The sequence below is a fragment of the Eptatretus burgeri genome, chromosome 6, assembly GCF_056783735.1.
Source record: "Eptatretus burgeri isolate ZD-2024b chromosome 6, Ebu_testis_v1, whole genome shotgun sequence".
In the NCBI taxonomy this organism is placed as follows: Eukaryota; Metazoa; Chordata; class Myxini; order Myxiniformes; family Myxinidae; genus Eptatretus; species Eptatretus burgeri.
In genome coordinates this window covers 58,732,177-58,754,591 of record NC_140966.1, presented here as the reverse complement: position 1 = coordinate 58,754,591, position 22,415 = coordinate 58,732,177, and the positions used below count along the sequence as shown (strand labels likewise).

General features: G+C 42.2%; 1 protein-coding gene across 10 annotated transcripts in view; it reads right to left on the bottom strand.

Annotated features, from left to right (window-relative positions):
* The window catches only part of LOC147024871 (dedicator of cytokinesis protein 7-like), a 212,571-nt gene that overhangs the window by 109,937 nt on the left and 80,219 nt on the right, over window positions 1–22,415 (bottom strand). The window lies entirely within an intron of this gene.

Below are 22,415 nucleotides of genomic sequence, written 5' to 3'. Positions count from 1 at the left end.
TTAGCCCGATCACTCAATGGTGAAGAATCATTAAAAAAAAATTCTCGGATCCAGATCCGGATTAAGATCTATCACCGAAATCAAATAATTTCTTCCTTGTCACATACCCAAGCTCTCCACCAGATTTCGTCTGAATCTGTCCACGACATTTTGAGATATCCTGTTCACAAACAAACAAACAATAAGATGTCGTGCGGAGCACGATACTTGCAAAGTCCCCAAAAAAAAATTTGATCTCAAAAATAATTGCCTGGTTGAATTCAGTGACCTGAAATATAAATCCTCATCAAATTTCAAGTCAATCGGATGAAAATTGAGGATTTTAGAAATTTCACTCAAGTTGTTGACCTTTGGCCAATGTTGACCTTTTGGCCTATGTTGACCTTAAACATAATTGGTGGTTGACTTCTGTGAGTTAATATGAAAATCTCTTTCAAATTTTAAGTCAATCGCATGAAAATTGACAATTTTACAAAGTTTGGCCTATGTTGACCTTTTGACCGAAGTTGACCTCAAAAATAGGTGGTGGTTGACTTCAGTGACCTGATATGCAAATCCTCTTCAACTTTCACGTCAATCCGATGAAAATTGAGGATTTTAGAAATCGCACATAAGTTGTTGACATTTGGCCGGCCTATGTTGACCTTTTGGCCTAAGCTGACCTGATAAATAATAGGTGGTTAAATTCAGTGAGCTGATATGCAAATCCTGTTCAAATCGCAAGTCAATCGGATGAAAATTGACAATTTGAGAAATTCGAAAAAGTCGTTGACCTTTGGCCGATGATGACCTTTTGACCTCAAAACAAATAGGATTCTGTCGAACCACCCACTCTACCGTTTGGTGAAGTTTTGTGAAGATCGGTTGAAAATCGTGACCTGTAGGCGCTTAAACGTGAGCGGACAAACGGAAGCGATCAACATACTTGTCAAAAAAAAAAATTTTTGCCAAGTAACAAACAGACAGGCAGACAGACGGACAGACAGGGGTGAAAGAATAACGTCCGTCCACTTTCGTTGGCAGCGGTAAATAACAGATTGTGTAACTTAAGATGGGCCAGAAAATTATTCAGTGTTGCAATAGTCTCCGAAGCACTTTGAAAAAGTTTGAGTAAACAAAGGCAAGACTATAAAACAAATGTGCATACAATGAAGAGATGAGACCACAACGTATACTCATACAGGGTGTTTGTTGCTCATACCACAGGAAGGTTTGTGTCCTTTTGGCCACTTCTTTACCTCCGTTCATACATATAAGGCCTTGCTGTTGCTGCAGACTCAGGCTCAGGCATCAGTCTCTTCACCGCCCCACAACATGCCACATGCATATTCAGTCACTGAAAAAGTATTTCCCCCCAACCGAACAATTGCTTCCTTCTGCCTGTCCTTTTCAACTCTCCAATGTTTCACTGACCTCTTGTATGCCCTACTAAAGCCTCTTTTCCACTTTACAGATGATTCCACAATATTCCGTACATCATCGCACCCCAACGCAGATCGGCAACAGCTGCATTCCTCTTCGTGGATCTGGAAGCTAGGAGAGATTCTGGGCTGACACAAGGAACAAGCATCTCTTTGGAAGGAATGTTTCTCGTGAAATCGACTCTCTACTTTTTGGATCATGCACGAGAGGAAGTCCCTCAAAATTACTGGCCTCATCATCAGCCACAACCTCTCTCTCGAAGACCATAAAGAGTAAAAGCTGGCATCCGAAGTGAACCACAAACTACGTATCAATCATGGCAAGTCCTTCCTCAGTAAATCTCCCTGCCTACAAGACCTTTGTCTGAACCTCAGTGGAGTACTGCTCTTCCCAGTGGGCCGGCTGTACCATCTTCATGTCTCTCACTCTTCCTGTCTTTGAATGCACATCTCTTTACATCATTAGCATTTCCCACAAAGAAGCAGAAGCACAGGACATGTTGGTCTCTAATCGCATAGGCCAACAAGCTGATGGCTTGTTTGTAACTGCTTCTGTTTTGGACTTGCTCTTCATGATCTTTCAGCTCTTTACCCCCTCCCAAGCGCCATTAGGATGTACAGTATATATTGTTCTAATAATCACCTTACTCACCTTCCAAAAATTAGACTCACCGTTCACATTCAATCCTCTGTTTGTCTTTTCTCCCACCTGTGGAACCACCTCTCTGAATCAGTAAAATCCCACGAAGCTTCTTCCAATCTTCAGAACTTCAAGATGACAGTACGCTCTCGTCTTATCGAACATCTTCCATCCCTGCTCATGATCTTTAATAAACCGTTATCCCTCCCCAAAACTAAAATTCTTACCTGCAAGTTACTAAATCTCTTTACTCTCAACTCTGCCCAACTTTCCATTCATTCATCCACTTCCTTGTTTGTATCCAGTTATTTCCACACCTGCCCACTATCAGTACTCTTCTAGCACCCATCACCTTGCTTTTCCTTGATCCAAAGTTTTGTAGAACAAAAATCCTCCAAAGTGGCAGCTCACAAGGACATTTGTATCCCCTATAACAACCCATGATGTTTTAACACTCCTGAAGCATGTTTGTTTGTTCACCTTTTGAAGTCATTGGTATGTCCATTATCTTACCCCTGTCCTTTAGCTCTACCAGGAACATAAATACCTGTATAATAGAAAGTAACCAGAAGGGCACTCAGTGGAGCGCATACCTCCACCACGTAATGCCTGATCCACGAGAACACATCGGGCCCAATATATTTTTGAGATATCATGCTATACAGTACTATATCGTTTTTGGCCCTATCTCTCAGTGGCGAAGAATCACTTTAAAATTAAATAATTATCGTATCCAGATCCAGATTTGTATCTTCACCAAAATCGAATAAATTCGTCCTTGCCACACAACCAACCTGTCCACCAAGTTTTGTCTGAATCCGTCAAGAAACTTTTTGAGATGTCGTGCTATATATTGGTTTAGCACGATCTCTCAATGGTAAAGAATCACTTAAAAAATTATCAGATCCAGATTCGGATTCGGATCTTCACCAAAATCAAATCAATTCCTCCTTGTCAAACACCCAACATGTCCACCAAGTTTCGTCCAAATCTGTCAACAACTTTTTGAGATATCGTGCTACAAATCATGTTCGACCAGATCTCTCAATGGTGAAGAATCACTTAAAAAATTCTAGTAGTCGGATCGGGATCCGGATCTTCACCAAAATCTGAACAGTTCGTCCTTGTCATACACCAAACCTGTCCACAAAATTTCATCTGGATCCGTCTACAACTTTTTGAGATATCCTGTATACAAACAGACAAACAAACAGACAAGCCGGTAGGCTACATGGGTGGTCGCTATATAATTGCATACCAGTCATACAGTTTTTGACGGATCGGGCTGAAATTTTTTGACAAAGAGGTTGATTATAGTGCGCATAAAAGCAAGGAAGCCGATTTTTGATTTTCGAAAAAAATATATATATAAAAATATTTTTCGGATTTTTTCAAAAATTTCAAAGTTCCATTGCTAAGCAATGGTGGCGACCATAGCAACGTTGCTCAAAAGCATACAACTAGATTGTGGTATGAACCTACCAGTCAAGTTTCATCAAAATCGGTTGACTCCTCTGGCCTCCAGAGCTGTCCATTACATACATACAGACAGACGGAAAACCTGAGAATAACGGTCATCTAGCGACCACCCAACAAACAAACAAGAAAGGGTTGAAAACATAGCCTCCTTCACCTTCGGTGGCGGAGGTAAAAAGGCAAAATAAAATGCCAAGAAAAGAAATTGCAGCAGGAGCTTTAGGGAAGAACACGAGAAATTCAGATGACGTCCCACACGTTGGTGATTGACCAGCAATTGTTGGGTTTACAGGTTCGAGCATTGAAATAAGCGCACAGGTTGCTTCCTCCCGAGAACACACTCAGCAGCAGTGACAGCAAATCCAGCCATTTTGGAACACCACTGAAGAACAAAGTATTATCCGTGAAAACACCAAAACAGAGCGAACCGTAGTTTTTCTGGACTTCTCGCTCATGGTGCATAATGCACAATTTTTGGTAAGATCATTGGAAATCCTACGATGACGTAACTGCTCTTAAGCTTACAAAAACACGGTCACGAACTTGCAAAGTCCTTATCTTATTCCCTGACATTTCTTGATACAGAAGGCTGAGCAAAAAGCACCAAAGTAGCTGAAGAGCAAAATTCTCACTTATCTTCATTGGCACGACCCCATGCACTTAGTGATAACAGTAACCGGGCAGTCCAACCCATCAGCTCAAGCATCGTTGAAGAGTTTCACTGCAATAGGGGTGACATGGAATGCCCTCACTTTATTGCCGGATCTTTTGAAATGTCGGATGAATTTTAGCCTCTTTGGAGGGAAAGTATGGATCTTTGGATCTTGCTGGGATAATAACCAGAGTTGGTGTCAAAGCCACCCAATGCTCGCCTGTTTATACATTTATCGTTTTTAAAAGACGAGTCGAATAATTAATATTTTTTATAAAGCATTGCAGTGAAGTATAATTATAAAGCAATATATGTATTTGTATATTGTAATCAGTAACAAGAGCGCAAGTGAGCACAATATACGCCCTAACAAGAAGGTATATACAGAATTGTGCGACTACATGGAAAACAGCATCCTGGTTGCCATGGCAACCACTTTAGATGACGAACGTATGTCGCTACACACTATCTCCAGTCTGTACCTATGTACCAAATATGAAACGTGAAAGTCGAAAACTTTGGGAGTTAGAGTGCGGACAGGAACGGACCGACAGACGGACGGACGACCGGTATCACATAATACGCCCCGATATGTATAAATATATATATATATATATATATATATATATATATATATATATATATATATATATATACATATATATATATATATATATACATATATACATCTACATATATACACATATATATATATATATAAATATATATATATATATATATATATATACACATATATATATATATATATATATATATATATATATATATATATATATATATATATATATATATACATATATATATATATATATATGGCGTATAAAAAATATTATGGTAGATAAAAACATTAGAAAGGAAACTAGAGGGGGAGCACTCAGGAGAGTGCAAAACCTCCGCCGCCAATACTGCTGGGTCACTCAAATGAACCTTATATCTTATTCATTAAATATGATGTCAACAGTGCTGAGAGAGTTATAGTTCTTTTGTCCAACATTTTATTTGGGGGGGGGGGGTTGGAAATCACTTAAAACATGTAGAAATGCAAAAAAAAAGAAATCGAAATTTTGTTGAAAAAAAGTTGCAAAAATTTTTTTTTCTCGAACAATTTTTTTTGGGGGGGGGGTTGGAAATCACTTAAAACATGTAGAAATGCAAAAAAAAAAATTTCTCCAACTTTTTTGGGGGGGGGTGCGGGTTGGAAATCACTTAAAATATGTAGAAATGCAAAAAAAACCATTTTCTCGAACAATTTTTTTTTGGGGGGGGGACCAAGTACAAAATCTAATGGCATGATCCTTGGACCATACCCAACCCCCCCACCCCACCAAGTTTCGGCGAAATCCGTCGAGGAGTTTTTCCATAATACAAAAAATTTAACATTTTCATGCTCACGCCGGGGGTATCGCTATAGCTCTCTGTTCTTCGAACAGGCGAGCTAAAAACACCAACAAAACGAGGTGACGATGTGCAATACTGTGGGATGAGTGAGGCCGACTAGTTCGCTGAATCAAACCTAACGATACTGCACTCACCGCAAATAAAATCTCGCAGATGTTGTGAAATGCAAATGAACTTGAGAAACGTCATCAAAGGAAGAGAAGATGGCAGCTTGGCTGTGACATGGTCTGACTATTTGCCGAAGGATACTGTGACCACAACGTTGTACATCCCTTGCACTACGTCAATTCATCCGGCATGTGCTCACGTTCTTTCTTCATACAAGAAATGTACGCATTAACTATGTGGGCTTGAGGCTCTTTTTCAAGGGTTAATCAAAAATAATAAAATCAAGGTGGATTATAAAACCATTTGTACAACTTTAAGCTTGTTGGAACTGTGTTTAAAACAAAATCTATCATTTGTGACTGTGCTCATTTAAACATTATCAGGGAAACACAAGGTGATAACGCAAGTTTGAGTAGATTTATGTAAGGCAATAACATTAGAATAACTGATCTGGTTAGCCCATCTGCCCACGCAGCAGGAGGTGGAGTTTTGCAATAAAGTGTGTGTGTGTGTGTGTGTGTGTGTGTGTGTGTGTGTGTGTGTGTGTGTGTGTGTGTGTGTGTGTGTGTGTGTGTGTGTGTGTGTGTGTGTGTGTGTGTGTGTGTGTGTGTGTCAGTGTGTTTCTCCTCCATAACTCCAAAACCGTGAAACCTATCAGCCTGAAACTTTTCATGCATACTAAAGGAACTCCAAGGAAGAGCACGAGTGAAATTGGGTGTTTTGGTTGATTAAAACACCCCTTTTAAAGATAACTAATGAACTTATTTAATTATCCTTTATGAAGGCGTCATCCTTTCTCAGGCTGCTCTCCCTCGCTGGCGTCTTAATTCTCCATTTATTTGGCCTGCTCAACAATGCCTTGACTCGGAACAGGCCACAACAGTTTCTGAACGATAAAATGCTCAACAATGTTTTTTCACTTTCCTCGCTCATATCATTGAATGCCTCGTCTTCATACCTTCAGATTGCTTTATAAGCACCCGGAGACACCAGTGTCCATGGCTTTAATTCATTTCTGCACATACGATAACCTCGAGAATCTCTTAACCTGAGCCGAATTTCAAATTTTAAAATGCAGAATTGACCTTAGCAGCAGTTCCAACTGCTAACAAAGTGTAAATTTGTCCAATTCGGACATTGCTTAACATTCTGGGCATTTCCGAGTGGTGTGTTTTTACCAATCGCTCATCAGCAAGCCAGCTGTTCCTTATCAACAGTTTCGTTGGAGTGCTTGCTTGCCTAAGCCACTTGACGAGTGCTCTACACGCCTCTTGGTTGTTTGTTTCAAAGCCATGGTGATACATGGCAAAAGTACCCATACTGTCAATCTGAACACTTCTCACATCGACCGACTACGTTGGGCACGCGGTGCCCACACCCCTTGTCCTTCGGTGCCTTGGGTGGTGCCTTGCCGGCTGAAAATGTTGTGCAATTTTATTTTTAGATGACATATCTTTATTTAACCTTTTTATGTGACCTTCATCATCATCCACTTGTCACTTCGACATAAACACATAAAAAATAATGTCCATCAACCTCGTGCTTGGAGTTCTGTCTTGTTGTTTTGAGCCGTGAAAAGCATAGACTGACATTTTGTGTTCTCTGTGGCTTGATATATTTTTGAATTGAATTTCGCGAATTTTTCACTTGAATTCATTTGTGGAGAGGTTGAGGAGTTGTAGTGGGGGTAAGGGTGGGGTGGGTGGATGGCTTGGAGTGTGGAGGGATTGAGGGGGATGGCTTGGAGTGTGGAGGGATAAAGGGGGATTGAGGTTTTTGGGATGGGAGGGGGAGCTTGTGGACTTCGGAGTTGGGCTTGATGACGGGTTTGCGGGAAGGGCTTGAAGACTTGGGGCTAGAATGGGGGGGAAAGGGGTTGAGGACCTGAAAAAGAAAGGGGTTGAAGACTTGAAGTTACATTCTACATAAAGCCGAATTTTCATGGGTTCCTGCCATTATGCTGTCAAAGGGCATTCCTGCCAAACTTTAAAAAAATTCCACTCTATTGGAAACGAAATCCTCTTACAACAGCCCAGTGAAACTGGGGTTATCTGCTAGTTTAATATATATGTTTTTTTATGTATGTATATATATATATATATATATATATATATATATATATATATATATATATATATATATATATATATATATATACGGTATATACATCTTGAGGACTTAGAACCTTAAGATCCTACATTCAAGTGCCAGCCATGCCAAAATAACACCATACTGGTTGACTCAGTCTGTCATTCTTTCAATGCCGTCAAAATGAGTACCAGCTTGCTGGTAAAGGTGAACCAATGGAGTATCCTGAATCAGAGTGTTGACCCGTCTTGATTGTGCCCCCTCGCCAACGAAACTGCCTTATGCGCCTGATTGTGTGAGGAGGATCATCCATCCATATTACAGGCATGGGTGATTATGATTTGAACACTTGCGGCTACATCCTGTAAATCCTCTCTGAAACAATGAAGATGGCATCCTTAGGAACCAGTACATTATTTTCTATTTTGACAGGAAAAACAACATTATATAGGTTGTAGTTATGCTGATTTCAAAAATGCTAAACTTGAAGGTGTCTTGTAGTTCCTTCTTTGAGCTCAGAAGTGTTACTGCTTGAAAGTATGAATAGTTGCTGACAACTTCAGTTAATATTTGAGTTACTATTTTATTTGAGTTATTATTTGAGTTCGATTATCAGGATCAAGTGTCCCAACTTCATGTGTCACCCAAATCTGCCTTCTCCTGATGTGTTTGATAAATAGGTTGTGCCACTAATATTGTTACGAATTTGGAAGCCTTGTGCACACAGACAGACAGCCGTCCCTGTAGCTTAGTTATTTTGATAAGTATGTGTTTATAGTTAGGACCTCCTACCTGTGTCTAATGGGAATTACATGTGTGCGCTGCGAATTACTTTTTTAGTCAGGGTTTTTGCAATACAAATCGAGCCTCCAGCCAACCGAAACCATCACTCCTTCACTTCGCACATCGCGCCATTACACACGCGTGTCCAGCCACGTACGTGGGCGATTTCCATCGCCTCAGATCGGGATTCCACCCAGAAAGGCAGGGGCGTGCCCCTTGTCCAATCAGGCCATAGAGAGCGAGTTTCCCACGACACACCGGCCAATGAGGTTTGAGATGGCCACAGAAGGCGACTTTCCCACGACACCCCGGCCAATGAGGGTTGAGATGGCCACAGAGGGTGACTTTCCCACGACACCCCGGCCAATGAGGGTTGAGATGGCCACAGAGGGCGACTTTCCCATGACACCCCGGCCAAGGAGGGTTGAGATGGCCACAGAGGGCGACTTTCCCATCACACCCCGGCCAATGAGGGATGAGATGGCCACAGAGGGCGATTTTCCCACGACACCCCGGCCAATGAGGGTGAAGACCGCCTCAGATGGCGATTTTCTCACCCCGGACAAGAAAGATATAAAGGAACGCCAGGCTGGGGAGGTTGGTCGTCTTGGGGGTCGCAGGTCTTGGTGCTGGCTGGTTCGTCTGGTCCTGGGTCATTGTCGTCTCTGATCTTCTCCTTGGTCTTGGTTGATTAGTGCGTGGCAGGTTGGAGAGCGCGGTACCTGGTGTTTGGAGTGGCATCGTGTTGTGGGTTTGAGTCCCGCTGAGCCGGATCGTCGAAGACCACACGAGGTGGACAGGTCCAAGCACAGGCTCTGGTCTCCAGCTCACCTTTTCTCGAGCTGGAAGCCTTCAATAAAGACCCGACGGGGTCCATTTCTTTGGGTGTGTGTGTCTGTGTGTGGGCCCATCTTCAAGTAGAATTGTTTAAGTATCTTGTACAGTCGTTTTCAAACTTTTTTTAGTGGCGACCCAATTTCAGAACCTCTCTACATTGCGCGACCCAAAAGATTCAAAACCCAATTCATAATATATAAGATAAGATTTCATATGACACAAGAACATTTACTGTTTACTTTATTCACCATTGTCATGTTTTCATAGACGAGTAAACGGAGAATAGCCGACAGTATCCAAATAGTACAGTTGAATGTTTCAGAAGTTTTGTCCGAATGACATCTCTATTATAATACCAAGCTTGCACACGAAAAACTCGGCTCGCCGTCACACGATCCCTATGAAATTTCTGTGGCACTTAGTGGACATGCCGACAATGTTTGGGAAGTCTTGGCATTCCATAGTACCACTTGCATTTTGCACAATGCGTATTTTTGTCATTCCCCGTGTACGGTCTGTCGTCTGCTACCAGCTATGTTGTACTGCTATCCCGTGCATGTGCATGGGTATCGCTTATATATATATATATATATATATATATATATATATATATATATATATATATATATATATATATATATATATATATATATATATATATATATATATATATATATATATCAGTGAGAAGGATGAGCCTGTTTGTCATAAACCAACTTCTCTATTCGTGGAGAAGTAGATGACAATGCCAGTATCATCTCATGCTCCATTTCTCGGCGATTTCTGTACTTTTTTTTAATCACCACCATGGTGGAGAACGACTGCTCACAAGAGTATGATGAAGGATATGGCATGAGAACCTTAATGGCGCGCCGTGACAGGGTCGGGTACGACGGCAGCATTTTGCACCAGAATGTCGACAACGAATTTGTCCGCTCAAGAACCTGCGCTCCTGAATCCTGCTGGAGCTGTACAAGCTCTTCATGTGCTGTATCATCTTCATCAGCAATCGAGTCCAGTGGAGCCGTGAAAGGGTCCCGAGCCACAGAAAAGGACCGCACATCCAGCTCAGGGAAATAGTGATCGAACTGTTCAATGAGCGACCGAAGTTGACGTGCTATCTCCCCAGAAAGTCTGTGGAGCTCAGTATCATCGTACTGGCAGGTCGTTAGATGCTCCACCAGATGGGGGAAAAGGCTGAAGTGCTTAACAGCTGCTTTGTCTGCCAGTAATTTTAGAGTCGCCAGAAATCCGCTCATTTTGTCGTGAAAAATCATGAGGTTGGCGTCTTTGCCTTTGAGGGAGCGGTTGAGGACATTGAGACGTTCAAAGATGTCAACGAGATAGCACAGTTCTGACAGCCAAGAGGAACTTGTGTGCGTATGAACTCCTTCAGTTCATCTTTGAGCTCGTAAACGCGCAGAAGGTTTCCTCGAGATAACCATCTGACTTGAGTGTAGAATAGTAAATTATTAGGTCGGCGTCCATCTCCTGGCAGAATAGTCTGAATAACCTAGTGTTGAGGGCGCTCGATTTGATGTGATTCACCATTTTTACGACTTCTGAGAGCACGCTCTGCAAGGTTTCTGGCAAAGTACGAGAGGCGAGCACTTCTCGGTGAATCATGCAGTGTACCATGGAGGTCTGAGGAGCCACCTCAAGCAATTTAGCCTTGAATCCAGAACGCACTCCTAACATTGCTGGCGCGCCGTCTGTTGTAGAACCGAGCAACTTTCCGAAGTCCAGATCATGGTCACGATAAAACTGCTCTACTTTCCCAAAAATGTTCTCGCCTTTGGTGGTGGCCTCCAATGGTTTGATGAGCAGAGGCTCATCGACAAAGTTATGAGGATTGATGAAGCAGACCCAGACGATGAGTTGCACGTACGATGCGATATCAGTGGACTCGTCCAACTGTATGGCATGCCACGGCGATTCCTTGATCTTCTGTATGACCTGAGCTGTTACGTCCAGACTCATATCTTCAATTCTGCGTTGGATGGTGTTGTCAGAGAGGGGTATAGCTGCCAGTTTCTTCGCCGCTTCCTCCCCAACCATCAGAGATACCATGCCCTTTGCACATGGCAGCACGAGTTCTTCCGCAATGGAGTGAGGCTTTTTAGTCTTAGCAACATGGAGCGACACTCGATACGAGGCCGCTAATGCCCGAGAATTGGTCTGATGGCATGTACCCTCTCTGTCAAGACACGTATTCTTGAGTGCAAGAAGTTTCCTCTCAAAGAACGCTCTCTCCTTATCCTGATAAGGTGCATGTTTTGTAGTCAAATACCTCTGCAACTTATTTTGTTTCATAGACTCCGAAGAAAGCACTTCAAAACAAATCACACACTGAGGCCTCTGTGCCCCACTTTTATCCACCACGTAGTAAAATCCAAGGTCCAGAAATTTATCCTGGTAAGAATGTTCTCGAGATTTGCTGGTGGCCGGTGCTGCCATCATAAATAAGGTCTCGAGTCGTATGTGGAGACGTGAATAGACATTAATGATAGTCAGAGTCTGAGTCTGAGAGGCCGTGGATCAAACCACTAATCTCCCGCCAAAATGAACCGCCCTTCAGCGAGCCCATGCATCGGCTGGATCCCATTCCAAGCCTCATGTTGCGCCGGTTCCCATACTTTGAACGAACCGTTTATATTACATCCCATAAAAGCGAACACCGATCAAAAATAGACAATTTTTTTTGCGGCAAGCGGACGCCCGCGACCCCACGAAATTTGCTCGGCGACCCCACTTGGGGTCGCGCTCCCGGGTTTGAAAACCAAGGTCTTGCACATACCTGCATTGCTTTTAGTCGGTTTAACTCTGCTCTCTGTGTCCCCCTCCCTTATAATTAAACCCGTTAAATGTACCAGCTAGTTTTCTGTGCTTTCCTCCATTGGCCTAGCATGATGCGTATTGAGAATTAGTAAGGCCGTTCGGGCCGGTAAATTGTTCATTTGGTCCGGCGCGGCTTTGGTAACTTCCGCTCGGTTATGCCGGATCCGAGTTGGTGATAGCGACTGGATTCGGACAAAGTCGGCCGAGGGTGTGGTTTTCCCAGTAGTAGGACGGCGTGAGTACTTAGGTAAATTGGAGTTAGACAAGTGGACCCCACCTCGCGCCTTCAAAATATTGGTGACCACGGTCCTCAGTGACCCGTGACCTTTCGGAGTTGTCCGAGAGTCACGACCTAAATTCCGGGTGTTCGGTGGGAGACGACTCCACTGCTCTACCTAGTGAGCGTTTATCGCCACCGAACCCTGGCCCACAACAATATTACCTCAGATAACTTTTGAGGACATAATGTGACAGAAAAGCTTATAAGGTCACCCATATCAGTTGTATAATGTTTTCCCCTCAAAGTGGGGGGAGGGGGGAAGGGGGGCAGAGGGAGAGCTGGGAAGTGGGTGTGGATCAGGGGGAGGGTTGTATTTGGTCTGGATATCTTCCATCAGGAAATGTTGAAAAATTTAGACCTTGTCAAATGCAATCCGTACATGGGTTTCATATAAAGTAGAGGAATTTCAAGTTCATGCAGTGCTATGCATGCAAGTGCCAAAACGTTGGTAGGAGGAATAAGGTTGAAAAAGCACATAACAAAGTAAATTATCTTGATATCACCATGCCTCCAGACAGAATATGACATCACAACACTACACTGTACTCATTTGAGTGCTTACCTTTGGTCATCTTGAATTCCATGCCAATTCCAAAAACAGAAGAAGTGAAAACAGCTTCTTACGTGGCCTGCTTCACAATGTGCACTGACAGAATCCAACATCTCCTTGGTCATTCTTTTTCAAATCTAGAATATAAAAGGACCTTGGTCTCAGCGTGCATGTGTCCATCCAGCCCTGCCTGCATGCGTCTGCCCCAATCTGTATACGTCCCTGCCTGCCTTTGTGAGTCTGTCCAACCATGAACAATTGTCCTCCAGGGGATACCACGAAGTTAGCCCAAATCTGCAAACAGTATGATATAGTTGAGTAAGGTGAGGAAAGATGGCCCGGTTTCAATTTACAACGAGAAGGGCACTCAGTAGAGCGCATACCTCCGCCACGCAATGCCTGATCCACGAGAACATATCGGGCCCAATACATTTTTGAAATATCATTCCATACAGTACTACATCGTTTTTGGCCCTATCTCTCAATGGTGAAGAATCACTTTAAAAAAATTAAATAATTCTTGTATCCAGATCGGGATTCGGATCTTCACCAAAATCGAATCAATTCGTCTTCGTCACACACACCGAACCTGTCCACCAAGTTTCGTCCGAATCCGTCCACAACTCTTTGAGATATCCTGTACACAAATAGACAAACAGACAGTGGCAGAGGTAATTAAACATAAACTCTTACTCCTTCATCTTCATCTTCACCTATAATAATGATGAGTCTCATTCAATCCCGTTTCTCGTATCGATTTATCGCAAGCTATATTCAGCGTTTCTGGTTTTTTTTTTCCAACATTTCCATTTTATTCACATCACCCAACCAAACAGCATTTCTGATTATACTCCGCCGTTTAAAGCATTACAGGGCAGGTCACTCGACTTGTAAACACAGGTGAGAAAAGGCTACGAACAAAAAGCGGCTGATATTTCAATAATTTATGAGCATGATTTTTAAGAGAGTGAAAAAAATGACCGTTTTTACAGCCATTTTTCCCTGCTGTGCAGGGGTTTGGCTTTTTCTTGAGGCAATGTTTTATGGCCGGATGCCCTTCCTGACGCCAACCCTGGTCGCCTCTTACGACACACAGGGATATGCTACACCTATTCTAACCGGGGCATACACCGGGACCAGTACACTGGCACTCATTTCGCCGACCTCGGAAGGATGACAGGCTGAGTCAACCTCCTGGTGTTAATTCAGCAGCCAACGGGGCTTGAACTCAGGACCCTGGGATCCCAAGCCGCCACCCTAACCACTAAGCCAACACCAGGCTTTTTAAGAGAGTGAAAGTAAATTTTTATTTATTTTCTATCAAAAAATAATTGCTGCTTGAATTCAGTAAGCTGATATGAAAATCCTGTTCAACTTTCAAGTCAATCAGATGAAAAATGACGATTTTAGAAATTTGACCTCAAGATGACCTTTGACCTCAACATCAATAGGCTTCTCAGTTGAGACTGAGAAGCCTTTTCGATACAGGCTGCATGAATACTGTATGAAAGGCTCTCGTGATTGCAATCCTTTGCTTGTTTGGTTGTTTTGAAATAGCATACAATAATCTCTTTAGAATTCTCCGAATCAGGCCCTCGAGTTTAGTTGCTTCCAGCAGCAAATGATTTGATTCAACATTTACAAAGGGGATCGGAAAGTAGATATTTTGTAGAAAAAAAAAAGCAACTGAGAAGCCTATTGATTTTGAGGTCAAATGCCAAAGGTCATCTTGAGGTCAGATTTCTAAAATCGTCATTATTCATCTGATTGACTTGAAAGTTGAACAGGATTTTTGAAATTACTGAATTCAGCTCCCTGAAAAAAATTTCAGCTTACTCAATTGAAACACCACTTATTTTCGAGGTCAACCTCGGCCAAAAGGTCAACATTGGCCAAAGGTCAACATCGGACAAAGGTCAGCAAATTTGGTGAGATTTCTAAAATCCTCAATTTTCATCCGATATAATTGAAATTTGAAGAGGATTTATATTTCAGGTCACGGAATTCAACCAGCCAATTATTTTTGAGGTCAACATAGACCAAAGGTCAACAACTAAGGTGGTATTTCTAAAATCCTCAATTTTCATCCCATTGACTTGGGATTTGAAGAGAAGTTGCAGATTTGGTCATTGAATTCAACCACCAATTATTTTTGAGGTCAAATTTGTTTTTTGGACTTTGCAAGTTTCGTGCTATGCACGACATCTTTTTTGGTTGTCTGTTTGTCTATCTGTCTGTGTGCAGCATATCTCAAAAAGTTGTGGACGGATCCAGATGCAATTTTGTTGGGCATGTTAGGTGTGTGGCAAGGACGACCTGACAAGATTTTGGTGAAGATCCGATAATTTTTTAAGTGATTCTTCACCATGGCGAGATACGGCTGAACTAATATAGAGCACGCTATCTCAAAAAGTTGGTGACAGATTTGGATGAAACTTGGTGAACATGTTGGGTGTGTGATCATGACAAATTAATTCGATTTTGGTGAATATCCAAATCCGGATCTGCATACGAAAATTATTTCGTTTTTTAAACTGATTCTTCACCATTGAGAGAAAGGGCCAAAAACGATACATAGCATGATATTTCAAAAATGTATTGGGTCCGATATGTTCTCATGGATCTGGCATTACGTTTCAGAGGTATGCACTCTACTGAGTGCCTAGTTTCATCATGGGATTGCAGAGTCACTCAGAGGCGGCTGACTTGCCTTTGAGCCATGTCGTCCGAATTTGATTCCCAACACAGGCTGGATGTTCACGAGTACGTCATCCTTTGGAGGGGGCATTTAAGTGGCAGTCATGTTTGTTCGCAATAACTAGCAGTTGTTAAAGGTGCCACAATACCTTTTGAAAACAGAAGGCAATTTTGTACTGGTCTCCTGTCCAATTTAAAATCCTTACCGAAACTACGAGGTGTGTTCAAAAAGTATCCAACCTTAATTTTTCGTGCGTAAACAAATGAAGCTAGGGAGGCGTGGTTTGGTGCACGTATGTAGGCGATCCTAATCTGTATGCGTGAATATTTTCCCACCTACAGAAGCTGTCAGTCGCCGACAGACCGCCAATGAGTGAGGAAGTGTAAGTGAGCGCCGTCAGATTTTCGTTTTTGACAAAATGATGGGAAAACTTGAACAACGCTACTGCATCAAATTTTGTGTAAAGCTTGGCGATTCCCAAGTGGAAACGATCCGCGAGATTCAACAGGCCTTCGGGAACGAAGCCATGGGCACCACACAGATAAAAGAGTGGTACAACCGCTTCAAAGATGGGCACACATCAGTGGAAAGTGAAGCACGTTCTGGTAGGCCCTCAACGTCCCGAAATGAGATAGTCATTGACCAAGTGAGGACCCTGCTGATGCAGGATCGTCGAATCATGATCAGAGAACTTGCAGACGAGGCGGGCGTCAGCATTGGATCCGTTCATTCCATTGTGACTGAGGATTTGGGCTTAAGGAGAATCTCAGCGAAGTTCGTGCCAAAGCTGCTAACGATCGAGCAGAAGCAACTCCGTTTGGAGATCGCACAGGACATTCTGGAGACTGAACAGCGATCCCAACTTCTTCAACACAGTGATCACTGGCGATGAGACCACAGTGATCCGTCATTTTGTCAAAAACGAAAATCCGATGGCGCTCACTTACACTTCCTCACTCATCGGCGGTCTGTCGGCGACTGACAGCTTCTGTAGGCGGGAAAATATTCACGCATACGGATTAGGATCGCCTACATACGTGCACCAAACCACGCCTCCCTAGCTTCATTTGTTTACGCATGAAAAATTAAGGTTGGATACTTTTTGAACACACCTCGTACAACACCCTGTGGCAGAATAAAAATTTGTCCAGGGGTCAGTTCATAGCCACAAAAACATTCATTGCCTGCTGTTTGTGCCCTGCTACTTTGTGAAGGAGTCGATGATTTTAATTAGGAATTTTGTTTTCTAATCAAAATTAATCTCAAATAAATCATCTTCATGAAACTCATGTAGCTCAGAGCCAAAATCCAGGTGTGATTGATGTTTGGTGTCTTAAGTTATAAAATCACATTCTCAGTAAGAAGTTGTTATTGGAGATTTTCTTTCTTACTCATCGGGTCAGACTGTGTTTTTTGCTGGATCAATAACGCAAGGTGAAGTGACAGCAGCAAGTGTTACAAGTCATACTATACACACGTGTGCTCAACAACACACACACACACACACACACACACACACACACACACACACACACACACACGAAGAATATATCTGTGGACCAAATGTTTTAAAGCAAGTGTGTTGTGCGGAACATCTGTGAGATATCCTTTGGTTTGTATGTATTGTGCTCTATGTGAAAGGAATATATCTGTCACAGGAAGCAAAGCTGAATGAGCTGAAGATAAAGGGCTCTTATGTTGTTGTTGTTGTTGTTTCTGTTGTTGCTGTTCTCCCCAAAAGGCAACGGTGAAAAAGCTAGGCTGTAGGACTCGCAGCCTTTTTGCAGACACGTGCCTCAACCATACACACCACACAACAACCGTTTAAATTTCCTTCCTCCTTCTCCCTACTCCCATTTCCCTGATCTTCCCGAAACCTCCTCCACACCAAATTCTTCCCAATCCCCATTATTCCCTTCACATCCACTTCCCAACACTGCTTCTTGTTCGGGTTCGTGAATGCGCCCAGCTTCTTCCTATTTGAACGTTGCTCTGTCGACCAAACATCAGACCTCTGAGCTTGTTTCTAGGTGACACTTCAAGTTAATTGTGCCCATGGGGTTCTGGACAATAGACTATATTTGCATTATTTTAACAGACATTATTTTTTTTTAAACCCTCCATAATTACCATTAAAATGTCAAATAACATTGTTGTTGAAAGTTGTGTCGAGTGCACTTACTTGGTATGGATAACATTTGATTATTTATTTGAGGTAGGACTTTTTGAGGACACACATTCTGATGGTGCTCCTCCCACACTCTTGCCTTTCTGTCAAAACAATTCTCCCTCTGGTCACACATGTTTTCACCTGAAACCTTTACCTTATTATCCCCCTCAAGTTTGAGCTTGATCCTCACTTCTAATCCCTCCTCTGCTCTTGTTTGTGGAACTGTCTTCCTGAGTCAATTGTCTCACGCCCTTCTCTCCAGCACTTCAAATCTGCTGTTTTTACATCGAATTTCACCTGCAACTCCCTCTCCTCATGCTGCGGTAGATCCATGTTCATGTCTGCCTGTTTCTTGTTTACTTCCTGTCTGTTGACGCTTTTCTTTCTGTTGCTCTGCTCTTCCAGGAGTCTCAAAATCTCGATTTAAAAACAACACACAGACTATTGCAATACGAGTTAAATGGTCACACTCAGGGTTTGGATAAATTGTCTTAAGAATAGCTTGGTATGTATGTTCGAGTAAGTTCAATTTACCCTTGTATTAGATATTTCTGAGAGGTAAGTGGAATTGTAAAATGTGCACTGAGGGGGAGGTGACTTACTTTATAGAGCATAACAATAGGGTGAGATTGTTGTGTAACACCTCCTGTACCAGGCGAGGCCAGGTGGAGGACTTGTGGCATTTAACAAAGGCACATGAGAAAGCACGACACACTTTCCATGGGAACTATCACAAACTGTTTGTGTGGCGTACTAGAGGCCATGTAGTAAAGTTGGCTGTGGAGCCTTGGAGAGGAGCGTTGTAGGCAAAAATGCAGCGCTGCCCACTGGAAGCGGGCAGCCAATGAGAGGGACCCGCAATGCATTAGGGTGGTCCAGGAGGTAGGAAGGGCAATGTCCATGTATATGCGTGGCAGTTGAACCTTGGACCTGGAGGAGAAGAGATCTTTCCCTCTGCTTGGCCACCATTTTCTTGTCTCCTGGCCTTTTAGTAAAGTTGGCTATGGAGCCTTGGAGAGGAGCGTTGTGGGCAAAAATGCAGCGCTGCCAACTGGAAGCGGACAGCCAATGAGAGGGACCCGCAATGCATTCGGGTGGTCCCGGAGGTGGGAAGGGCCATATCCATGCATGTGCGTGGCAGTTGGACCTTGGACCTGGAGGAGAAGAGATATTTCCCTCTGCTTGGCCACCATTTTCTTGTCTCCTAGCCTTCTCATCACCATTCATCTTCTCTTCCGCTCCGAGCTCCGATTTGCCAGCCTTGTCAGGCTGTATTACCATCATCATCCTGCAGCCACAACCAGCTCGTGCCAGCCTCAAATCCTCACCTGTGCTGTTCCCCTTGTTGTACAAGTCTGGTATTTGGCGCCATTGGCAGGTTGTATTTAATTCTCATTGTGCATAAGATTGTGTGTTCCATTTCTATCTGTGCCTGTCGACTGCCAGATCTGTGCCATTGTTTATTGATTGTCTTATCCTCCCTTTTCCACGAATACCGTGTAAATAAACCCCTTTTAACTATAAGAAGCATTTTCCTGCCTTTTGTATCCCACACACAAGCACCACCAATTTTTGGCTTTCGTTTGGGCGATCGTTGGGAAATGTAATTATTAAGAACGCAGCAACTTAAAAGATCATTTCAGCTTCTGTGGAGGTCTTAGACCATCCGGCTCAGCAAATCTGTGTTAACCGACCCTCTGACACAATAATACTTACAGAAATCTTTCCACTGTTCATTTGTTTTCAAATTTTTGAATTAATAAGCTACTTGAAAAAACAAGGGGATATGAGGTAAGCACAGAGTATGGAAAAAAAAATATGCTGAAGGTTGCATGTAAACTGCCTTCTGATTTTCACAACTTTTTATATTTAAACTCATATTCCTTCAAAATTATCGAAGACTGTTACAACTTATATGAACACTTTAGTTCAAAAAGTATGTTAACAGCCCAAGTAGACATTTCAACATGTTGATATTTTGCTGCATTTGAGAATTAACATGACAATGTGTTTACTACTGTCTATTTTTCAGGAGGAAAAAAAAAAAACTCGAAAAACATTTTTCATCAAAGAGAAATGACGTACTCTCTTCTGTTGGAATTGTAGATGGTGATTTGCAAACTGAGCCTCAAGGATGGTGTACAGAAACGATTTAAAAACTAACAATAAATACAGGGTGGTGCAGAGCCGACTGACACACACGAGGTTTATGTTCAAAGCTTGCAATTTTATTATTTATGGAAGATAACATCAGGTGGCCTCCACCAGTTGCAGTGCATTGTCTTAGACGCTCCACAAAATTATCAAAAACTCAGAGCAACAGATTTCGATGTTGATTGATGACAGCAATTTCAGCTTGAATTGTGTCAGTCTGCTCTGCACCACCCTGTACAAGGCATAGGGAGGTGAAACTCACTGCACGTGATGTGTAATGCGCGCAGAGTAAAACGAGTATTCATATATGTCTGTAGGATGTCTCATAAATAAAGAAGATATGACTGCACACCTGATGCCAGCTTTTCACAGAGAGATGGTGAAATCTTTGCCGATTCTTCATGTAAAAATTGCTCCAATTCTGACAAGTTTGATGGGGATCATCGATGCACTGCAATCTTCAAGTCTCATCATAAATGTTCAATTGGGAACAAGTCAGGGCTTTGACTGGACGACTCAAGAACATTTTTTTCTTCTTATTCAGCCGCTCCAGTGTGGCTTTATCTTTGTGCTTCAGATCAATGTCCTGCTAAAATATGAATCTCCCATCCAGTTTCAGATTCATGGCTGACTCAAGCAGGTTTTCATCAAGGATTCTCCGTCCATTGTCCCTTCTATCCTGACAAGCTTGCCAGTTCCTGCTGATGAAAAAGCAGCCCCATCACATCATGCTGCCACGACAATGCTTGACAATAGGGATGGTGTTGACTGGGTGACATGGAGTGTTCGGGTTGTGCAAGATGTAACGCTGTGAATTTAGCCAAAAAGGTTGAATTTTGTCTCGTCTGACCACAAAACTTTTCTCGACATGCCTGCAGTATCATTAAGATGCTATTTGCAAACTCCATATGAGCTTTTAGATGCGACTTTTTCAGAAATGGCTTCTTTTTTCCACCTGTCCATAGAGGCCAGTTTTGTGAAGGGAACGGGATACTTTTGATTGACGAACACTGATGAATACTATATATGCTAATAAATGTCAACGTGTGTGTGTGTGTGTGTGTGTGTGTGTGGTGTGTATGTGTATGTGTATGTGTATGTGTATGTGTATGTGTATGTGTATGTGTATGTGTATGTGTATGTGTATGTGTATGTGTATGTGTATGTGTGTGTGTGTGTGTGTGTGTGTGTGTGTGTGTGTGTGTGTGTGTGTGTCAGTGTGTCTCCTCCATAATTCCAAAACTATAAAACCAAGCAGCATGAAACTTTGCATGCATACTGAGAAAACTCCGAGGAAGTGCAAGATTGAAAATTGGATGTTTGGGTTATTTAAAGCACCCCTTTTGAAGATAATTAACGGCCTGATTTAATTATATCCCCCATCAGGTGATGCTCAGCCACCTCGCTGTCTGGGGTCTGAAGGTATTTCTTTTGTAACCCCGCTGACGTCTGAAGCCGCCATGTTTTTTTGGCCTGCTCAACCATGCCTTGACTTGGAACAGGCTGCATCGATTTCTTCAAGATAAAGTTTTTTTTCCACTTTCCTCATTCATGTTATCGAAGGACTGTTCATCATAGCTACGAATCGCTGGAAACATCACTTTTGTACATACTATAGTTTTCAAATGAGTAGCTTGGAGTGATTTCATGCATTATATGATACGATTTTCCACAATGTACTATCACAGACTAATTAAAGTATATCATCGAAATATTATTTCAGTTTTGAGGATTGGATACCATCCGGACCAAATAAGTGTTGAAATCTGTTGTGAAATCTGATAATTTAAATAAATAACGAGTCTTACAACTAAGCAGATATACCTATTTACTTGAAGCAAGCGAGGCTATGTCCCTCATTCTCCATACATACACAATAAAATGTGAAATTTCCAAAGAATTAAACTTACCTTTTTCTACTGTTTGGAGAATTATACTGAATGAACAAAAAATTTAGGAATGTGCCAAAATTAACCAGCTTCATTGAGCTATATGATTTAATGCATTCACTGCTAGACCTCACGCCCTGTCCTCCTGAGAGACTGCCGATCCATAGCATCTGCTGGATCTGTGTGAATATTTTCAGAGGTTTTGCGAGGTGCTCGAAAGGGAATCAAAACAAAACTGGTAAAAAACAGACATTAAAAAAAAATTATAACGTTTGCACAGACCCCAAACTTTTGTATCATGTGACATGTGCACAGACGAGCAGGCAAGATGGTGGATTATATCTGCAATATTTATTTCACGTGATTGAACAATGTGATTGAACTTTGCGACGTCTCAAGGGTTGTTCTGCAT